The 9,129-nt window shown below is 41.8% G+C and overlaps 1 pseudogene; it reads left to right on the top strand.

Moving 5' to 3' along the window:
- Window positions 1-8,201: 8,201 nt before the first annotated feature.
- LOC143678747 (large ribosomal subunit protein eL36 pseudogene) lies at window positions 8,202-8,555 on the top strand (annotated as a pseudogene).
- The last annotated feature ends 574 nt before the right edge of the window (window positions 8,556-9,129 follow it).

Here is a 9,129-nt window from a genome sequence, read left to right as displayed (position 1 = left end):
GGTATTGGGGCATCACAGTAACCTAGACAAACCAACAAAATCGCATGCCCTATTCAAGATTCCATGTAATTAATTATGGTGTTCAGCTAAACTGACTGTTCTAGTTTGCTAGCTGCCGGAATGCAACACACCAGAGACAGATTGGCTTTTAATAAAAGGGGATTTATTTTGTTGGTTCTTCAGAGGAAAGGCAGCCAACTTTCCACTGAGGTTCTTTCTTACGTGGAAGGCACAGGATGGTCTCTGCTGGTCTTCTCTCCAGGCCCCTGGGTTCCAACAACTTTCCCCAGGGTGACTTCTTTCTGCATCTCCAAAGGCCTGGGCTGAGCTGCAAGTGCTGAGATGAGGAATGCTGAGCTGCTTAGGCTGTGCTACCTTGCGTTCTCTCATTTAAGCACCAGCCAATTAAGTCAAACCAGTCACTCATTGCAGCAGACACGCCTCCTAGCCGACTGCAGATGTAAATCAGCAACAGATGAGGTTCACATACCATTGGCTCATGTCCGTAGCAACAAGACTACTTGGCTCACCTGGCCAAGTTGACAACTGAATCTAACTAATACACTGACCATACAAGTTACAATAGGTAATACACTAGCCAAAATATAAATTTTGCACCAAATAAACATCTCTCCCTTTGGTCTCACATAGAAGTTGAAATTTTAAAAATGGACGATATAATCCTTTACCCTGTATTCTGATTTACATTAGTCCTATCCAGATCAGCTTCATTCACACATCAACTTCCTTCATATCTCTACCTGAAGTCTGATCCCTTTTCCAGATCAGTTGCTGTATGGGGTACTGCTGACTTTCATGGCTTCAGAGCTCTAATTCTGAGTCTCAGGTGTCACATAAATACTCAAAGTTTCTGGGAATGACCAAGTTATATACAAACAGCTCAGTGTCTCAGAATTTAGAAACAGTAGCTACAACTCCTGAATATGTGGCTGCTATAAGAACTTGCAATCTAGGACCCTTTACAATAGGCACCAGCCTGATAACCCATGTTCTCGACTTCAGTTCACCAAGTTTTATATTATCGCTAGTCCATATGATTGAGGCATGATAATATTTGTCTTTTTGTTTCTGACATTTCATTCAACATACAGTCCTTGAGGTTCATACACCTAGTTGCATGCCTCACAGCTTCATTCCTTCTTGCAGCCACTCAGTAGTCCATTGTATGTACACACTATAGTTCCTCCTTCCATTCCTCAGCCGTTGTACCCCTAGGCCACCTCCATCCATTGCAAATCTCGGGAACACTGCCACCAGAAACACCAGTGTCCATTTGTGTCCCCACGCTCAGTTCCTCCAGGTATATACTGAGCAATGGGGCTGCAGGATCATATGGTAACCCCACTCCAGCCTCCTGTGGAACCACCACGCTACCCTCCAAGGGGCTGCGCCTCTCAGTTTGCCCACTGACAGTGAATAGGGACATCTCTGTATCCTCATTTTCTTTATCACTTGTGTCTCTCTGTTTATTTTTAAACAGTTTTAGCCACATATCACACAATCCAACCTAAGTGTATAGACATGCCTTTGCCACAATAATCTAAATGAAGACATTTCCTTCTCTTCCACAAAGAATCCATACCCCTTTCCCAGTCCCCCCGCCTGCTGACATTTAGTTTTGGCAAATGCCTTGGTTGTACATTCAGTGAAGCATATTACAGTGTTACTGTTGACTATAGACCCTAAGATTACATTGATTGTACTTTTTCCCACATATTATCTACTTTTACCATCCTGCAATACAGACATTCACTTGTTGCAGAGCCAGTTTCTTAGACACAAATTCTCTCAGTGATTGTTTGCTTGAAAATATTTTAATCTCCCGCTCATTTTTGAAGGGCAATTTTGCTGGATATAGAATTCTTGGTTGGCAGTTTTTCTCTTTTAGAATCTTAAATATATCATTCTGCCGCCTTCTCCCCTCCATGGTTCTGCTGAGAAATCCACACATAGTCTTATTGGGCTTCCCTTGTATGTGTTAAATTTTTTTTTCTTGCTGTTTTCAAAATTCTCTCTTTGTCTTTGACATTTGACAATCTTATCAGTAAGTGTCTTGGAGTGTGACTATTTGGATTTATTCTGTTTGGGGTACACTGCACTTCTTGGATCTATAATTTTATGTCTTTCATAAGAGACGGGAAATTTCCAATGATTATCTCCTCCATTAGTCTTTCTCCTCCTTTTCCCTTCTCTTCTCCTTCTGTGACACCCACAACACGTATATTTGTGTGCTTCATGTTGTCATTCAGTTCCCTGAGACCCTGCTCATATTTTTCCATTCTTTTCTTTGTATTTTCTTTCATGTATCAGATTTCAGATGTCCAGTCCTCTAGTTCATTAATTCTTTCTTCTGCCTCTTCAAATCTATTGTTGTAGTTTTCCATTGTTTTTTGTCTCTTCTATTGTGACTTTCATTCCCATAAGCTCTGTGATTTGTTTTTTCAAACTTTCCAGTTCTTTTTGTTCACCCAATGTATTCTTTATATCCTCCCTCAACTTACTGATTTGATTTTTTATGAGATTTTCCATGTCTATTCAAGCATCCTGAATTAGTTCTTTCAACTCGTGCATCTCACTTGAAGTGTTGGTTTGTTCCTTTGACTGGGCCATATCTTCAATTTTCCTGGCATGACTCATTATTTTTTGCTGGCATCTAGGCATTTGATTTCCTTAATTAGTTTATTCTGGAGGTTGTTTTCACTCTTTTACCTAGGATTTTCTTGCTGAGTGGCTTTGCTCTCTATCTTGCCTGCATTTATAGAGCTTTTTTTTTTAAGGAGGGTGTTCTAGTTTGCTAGCTGCCAGAATGCAATATACCAGAAGTGGAATGGCTTATAATAAGGGGAATTTAATAAGTTGCTAGTTTACATTTCTGAGGTCAAGAAAATGTCTCAATTACAAGTCTATAGAAATGTCCAATCAAAGGCATCCAGGGAAAGATACCTTGATTCAAGAAGGCCAATGAAGTTCAGGGTTTCTCTCTCAAGTGAGAAGGCACATGGAGAACACAGTCAGAGTTTCTCTCTCATCTGGAAAGGTACATGGTGAACACGGTCAGGGTTCCTGTCTCATCTGGAAGGGTATGTGGCAAACACGGTGTCATCTGCTAGATTCTTCTCCTTGCTTCCTTTCAGGAAGGAAGGTGTTTTCCTTCTTCATTTCCAAAGGCATCTGGCTGGTGGGCTTTCTGTTTCTCGTGGCTATGACGTTCTGCTCTCTCAGAATCTCTTGCATTCTCCAAAATGTTTCCTCTTTTATGGGATTCCAGTAAACTAATCAAGACCCACCCAAATGGGGGGAGACACGTCTCCACCTAATCCAGCTTAACAACCACTCTTGATTGAATTACATCTCCAGGGAGATGATCTGATTATAGTTTCAAACATACAGTTTTGAATAGGGATTATTCTGCCTTTATGAAATGGGATTTTGATTAAAACATGGCTTTTCTAGGGTACATATATTCTTTCAAACCAGCACAGAGGGTCTCCACAGATATTGTAGACCCCATTCATATTTTCCCAGACCAGACAGGCCCATGTCTCAGGAGGAAAGAGTCAACAGCATCAGTTTTCTTTGAGGGTGGGATTCAGCAGGTTATCAGACTTTCCTATGAAGCCTCTAGACTCTGTGCTTTTCCTGTCCTGCCCAGCATATGGTGCTTGTTTGCCTGTGGCTTCCCACCAGCTTAAAGCAATGTGGTGCCTTCAATTTCAGCAGACTGTCCCTATGTGGTTGAGACAGAGGAGAGGTTGTAGGATGGCTTTAATTGCTTCAGGTTTCCAGTCCCTTAGGCCTGAATTCCTTGAAGGAGGAGTTCTAGTTTGCTAGCTGCCAGAATGCAACACACCAGAGATGGATTGGCTTTTAATAAAAGGGGATTTATTTCATTAGTTCTTCAGAGGAAAGGCAGCTAACTTTCATTTGAGGTTCTTTCTTACGTGGGAAGGATCAGGGTGATCTCTGCTGGCCTTCTCTCCAGGCCTCTGGGTTCCAACAACTTTCCCCGGGGTGATTCCTTCCTGCATCTCCAAAGGCCTGGGCTGAGCTGCGAGTGCTGAGATGACGTATGCTGAGCTGCTTGGGCTGTGTTACGTTGTGCACTCTCATTTAAGCACCAGCCAATTAAGTCAAACATCATTTGTTGCAGCAGGCACGCCTCCTAATCTACTGCAGATGTAATGAGCAATAGATGAGGTTCACGTACCATTGGCTCATGGCCACAGCAACAGAACTAGGTGCCTTCACCTGGCCAAGTTGACAACTAAATCTAACTACTACAGGAGGGGTTCCACTTGAGCTGGGCCCCACCTTTCTCTTGGGGAAGATACACCCTTTAGGGAATTAACTCCCTTCACCTGACTAATTAGTTTGTCTCTCAGACCAGCTTAATCCTGCCCTTGCCTGGGGCAGTGCTGGAGCCTGAGAGTGCTTCCATTTTCATCTAATGAGCTGTTAAGGAGTTGAAAAAAGCCTTTTCAGAGCTGGACCCCCACTCCTCAGGTTTGTCAATCAAGAGCTTAAGTTGATACATGGTTCTATGTAGCTCCAGGCGCCATGTGCCCCCTTTTCTTGCAGTCCAGCCCTTTTCTAGTATTTTGTGTTGTCCAATTAAAAAGTCTCTGTTTTTTTTTTTTTCTTTCCCACCCCATCTGCCAGGGCAAAAACTTCTAGTAACTTTAGAACATATTCCAGGTTTATCTGTGCTGGCGGCCTATTTTCAGTAGTCAGAATTTGTTAATTAATTCCACAATCTGAGCTTGGTTGAGCTAAGTCCTTGCTGCTAGTGAAGTCTGTTTCCTTTCCCCTCAGGGAACCAGTCTGCAGTGCCCGTGGGGAGGGGCTCCAGCCGCAGAGGCTTGGGAGACTTAAAGTTCTGTGTGGGTCTCAGCCATTCCACCTGGTCCAGACTGGTGTAGGCTGTGTGTCCGGTCACCTCAGCAGTTGTTGTGCACCGTTCCTGGCTATTTACTAGCTGCTCTAGAGGATGAACTAAATTCCACACTTTGCTATGCCAACATCTTGCCCCACCTCTCCATCAATGATCTTAAATCAATTTTTACCATTTTTTATTCATCTAACACATTTTGTTTGCATTCTTACTGAGTGCCAAGCACTGTGCTGAATTCTGAGGGAATATCTTCCAGGCTCTGTCATCATCAAATGGAACAGCAGCTCTTCCTGGACTGTCAAGATGGATGAGATGTACTCTCAGTACCTAAAGTCCAGACAGCAGCCCTGGTTTGGTGGTTTAATTCTTGCCAGCCTCTGAGCTGAGGGGCAATGAGGGAGGAGCAGATCTGGAATATGATTAAGAGTTTCATTTTTGAGATAAGCAGTTTGAGAGGTCCAGCAGATGTTCACATGGAGGTGTTGAGTAGGCAGTAGATGTACGAGTCTGGCAATCAGGAGAGAGGATTTGGCTAGAGAATTTGGCAGTCATAGTATGGAACTGGCCTTTAAAATCATGAGATCAGCTGAAATCAACTGGAAAGCAAGTATAGATAGAAAAGAAAAGACCCACCACTTAGAAGCCAAGAGAAAGGAGAACCCAGCAAAGGAGATTGAGAAGCAACAGCCAGGAGGGAGAAGGAAACAAGAGGGAGCGAGATCGCCAAGTCCAGGTGAAACAAGTATCTCAAGAAGGGAATGGTCAGCTGTGTCAAGTGCCACTTTGAGCATGAGGCCTAAAAACTGCCCACTGGATGTGACAATATAGTGGGTCTGGAGATCATGGCACAAACTGTTACATGTACTGGTGGTGGTGAAAGCCTCATGGAAATGGGTTCAAGAGAGAATGGATCTATTACTAACTGATTTTTGACAAGGGTGCCAAGTTCACTCAATTGGGAAATAATAGTCTCTTCAACAAATGGTGCTAGGAAAACGATATCCATATGCAAAACAATGAAGGTGAACCCTTACCTCACACCATATACAAAAATCAACTCAAAATGGATCAAAGTTCTAAATATAAGAACCAGAACTATAAAACTCCTAGAAGAAAACATAGAGAAGCATCTTCGGAACCTTGTGGTAGGCAGTGGTTTCTTAGATTTTATACTCGAAGCATGGACAACAAAAGGAAAAATAGATAAATGGGACCTCATCAAAATTTAAAACTTTTGTACATCAAAGGACTTTATTATGAAAGTAAAAAGACAACCTACAGAATGAAAGAAAAATATTTGGAAACCACATATCGAATAGGGGTTTAAATGTCCAAAATATATAAAGAACTCCTACAACTCAAAACAAAAAGACAAATAACTCAATTAAAAAATGGGCAAAAGACCTGAATGGACATTTTTCCTAACAAGATACATAAATTGCCAAATAGCACATGAAAAAGATGTTCACCATCATTAACCACAAGAGAAATGCAAATAAAGACTACAGTGAGATACCATTTCACACCCACTAGAATGGCTACTATTTAAAACATGGAAAATTACAAGTGTTGGAGAGGATATGGAGAAATAGGATCACTCCTTCATCATTGGTGGGAATGCAAAATGGGGCAGCTGTTGTGGAAGATAGTTTAGAAGTTCCTCAGAAAGTTAAGTGTAGAATTGATATATGACCTGGCAATCCCAATTCTAGGTATATACCCCAAAGAATTGAAAGCAGGGACTCAAACAGGTATTTGCATACAGATGTTCATAGAAGTATTATTCACAATTGCCAGAACATGACAGCTACTCAAGTGTCCATCAGCTGATGAATGGAAAAACAAACGTGGTGTGTGCATACAATGGAATATTATTCAGCTGTAAAAGGGAATGAAGAACTGATACATATGACAACATGGATGAATCCCAAAGACACATTGAGAGAAATAAGCCAGACACAAAGGGACAGATATTGTATGATCTCACTGATTTAAAATAATTAGAATAAGCAAATTCACAGGCTAAAATACAGGTTACCAGGGGCCAGGGTGAGAGTTAAAGCTTAAATTGTTTAGAGTTTCTATTTGGGGTGATAGAAAAGTTTTGTAATAGATGGAGGTGATGGTAGCACAACATTGTGAATGTAATTTAAAACACTGAATTATATGTTTTAATGTGACTAAAAGGGGAAATTTTAGGTGGTTTATATTTTACCCGAATAAAAATGTAAGAAAAAAAGAAAAACAAAAAAACAACCCATAGGACTGTGCAATGCAAACAATGAACTGTAATGTAAATCCTGGATATGGTTAATAGTACAACTATAATAATATTCTTTCATCAATTCTAACAAATATACTACATGCAAGATGTTAATTATAGGGGGCATATGGGAATTGTATTTACTGCATGGTTTTTCCATAAACCTACAACTTCTCTAAAAAAAAGAGAGAGAGAATGGGAGAAGAGAAGGGAAATGACAAGCATAATCTTTTCTTTTGGTGAATTCTTCTCTAAGGGAGACAGAGAAATGGGGCAGTAGATGGAAGGAAAAGTGGGGCCAAGGAAATTTTTTTCCTTTTTTTATGATGGGAGATTGTGCCGGTTTGAAAATATAAAGTACCCCACAAAAGCCATGTTTTAATCCTGATTCAGTCTTGTGGAGGCAGCCATTTCTTTTAATCTTAATATTATAGGGCAGAAACTTTTTATTAGATTATCTCCACAGACGGTCTTGATTAATTCACTGGGATCCTTTCAAGAAGGGAATATTTTGGAGAGAGTTAAAAATGACAGAGCTGACAAAAACTTCAGCGCAGAGCTGACACAGATGCTGACAAGTGGAGAAAAGAGACACGGATGTTGGGAGATGCTTGGAGCCCAGCAAATGTCGCTATGAGATGTTAAGCAAGCCAAAACCTGGAGAGAGCCAAGGGAAGCCAAGAGATGAAAGCCAGACCCAGAGAAGCAAAGTGAGGAGCCCCCACAGGAACAGAGGCTGAAAGCAACAGAGGCTGAAAGCTCCCCAGGAGCAAGGGACCCGCAGATGCCAGCCACGTGACTCCCCAGCTGACAGAGGGGTTCCTGAACCATCTGCCTTTCTTGAATTAAGGTATCTTTTCCTGCCTTAGTTTGGACATTTTTATAGGCTTAGAACTGTACACTTGTAACTTATTAAATTCTTTTAAAGAGCTCTTCCAGTTCTAATATATCGCATTCCGGCATCTTACAGAGATATTTTAGGAACTAACTAAGAGATTAAGATTAATAAAACTAGGGTGGTTCCACCGCGGCAGCCATTGCAAGGCAACAGCCATGGCTCTTCGCTATCCTATGGCCGTGGGCCTCAATAAGGGCCATAAGGTGACCAAGAACGTGAGCAAGCGGAGGCACAGTCGCCGCCGCGCCTCACCAAGCACACCAAATTCGTGCGGGACATGATCCGGGAGGTGTGTGGCTTCGCCCCTACGAGAGCGGGGCGCCATGGAACTGCTCAAGGTCTCCAAGGACAAGCGGGCCCTCAAGTTCATCAAGAAAAGGGTGGGGACACACATCCGTGCCAAGAGGAAAAGAGAGGAGCTGAGCAACGTCCTTGCCGCCATGAGGAAAGCTGCTGCCAGGAAAGACTGAGCACCCCCTGCCTGCGTCTAATAAACATTTGCAGAAACCGTAAAAAAAAAAAAAACTAGGGTGGGCCATGGTGGCTCAGTGGCGGATTTCTCGCCTGCCATGCCACAGACCTGGGTTCGATTCCCGGTGCCTGCGCATGCAAAATAATAATAATAAGACTAGTCCTTAAAGAAATCAGAGGCAAACAAACAAATAAATTAGAATGAAAAATATAACGTGTTTCACCGTTGCTTGCGTTCTTTGCCATCATCTGGAGAATAACTGAGAAATGCTTTTTGAGCTGGTCTAAAATGCTAGAACTTATCAAAATCATTGTTCATCAAACTATTTACCTAACAAATGAGAGTAAAGATGACTACTCGGCACAAACGTTGGAGAAAAAAATGTATTCTGAGCAGTTTACACATGGCAGTGTGAATTATAGCCTGAAACCTTTAAATCCTTGTGATGAATTCGGGAGTAAAGTAGCAGTGGCTCAAATTTCTCACAGCTTCTCCAAACCCTAAAGGATGCTTAGCCTGCCATGTAGGACAATGCAGTGGAACTGAAAATACTCAGAAAATATTTCTATTTCTCCAGGCATCTG

The sequence above is a fragment of the Tamandua tetradactyla genome, chromosome 4 (assembly GCF_023851605.1).
Source record: "Tamandua tetradactyla isolate mTamTet1 chromosome 4, mTamTet1.pri, whole genome shotgun sequence".
In the NCBI taxonomy this organism is placed as follows: Eukaryota; Metazoa; Chordata; class Mammalia; order Pilosa; family Myrmecophagidae; genus Tamandua; species Tamandua tetradactyla.
Note: the sequence above shows the minus strand (reverse complement) of the source record. Positions and strands in the feature narration are given on the sequence as shown.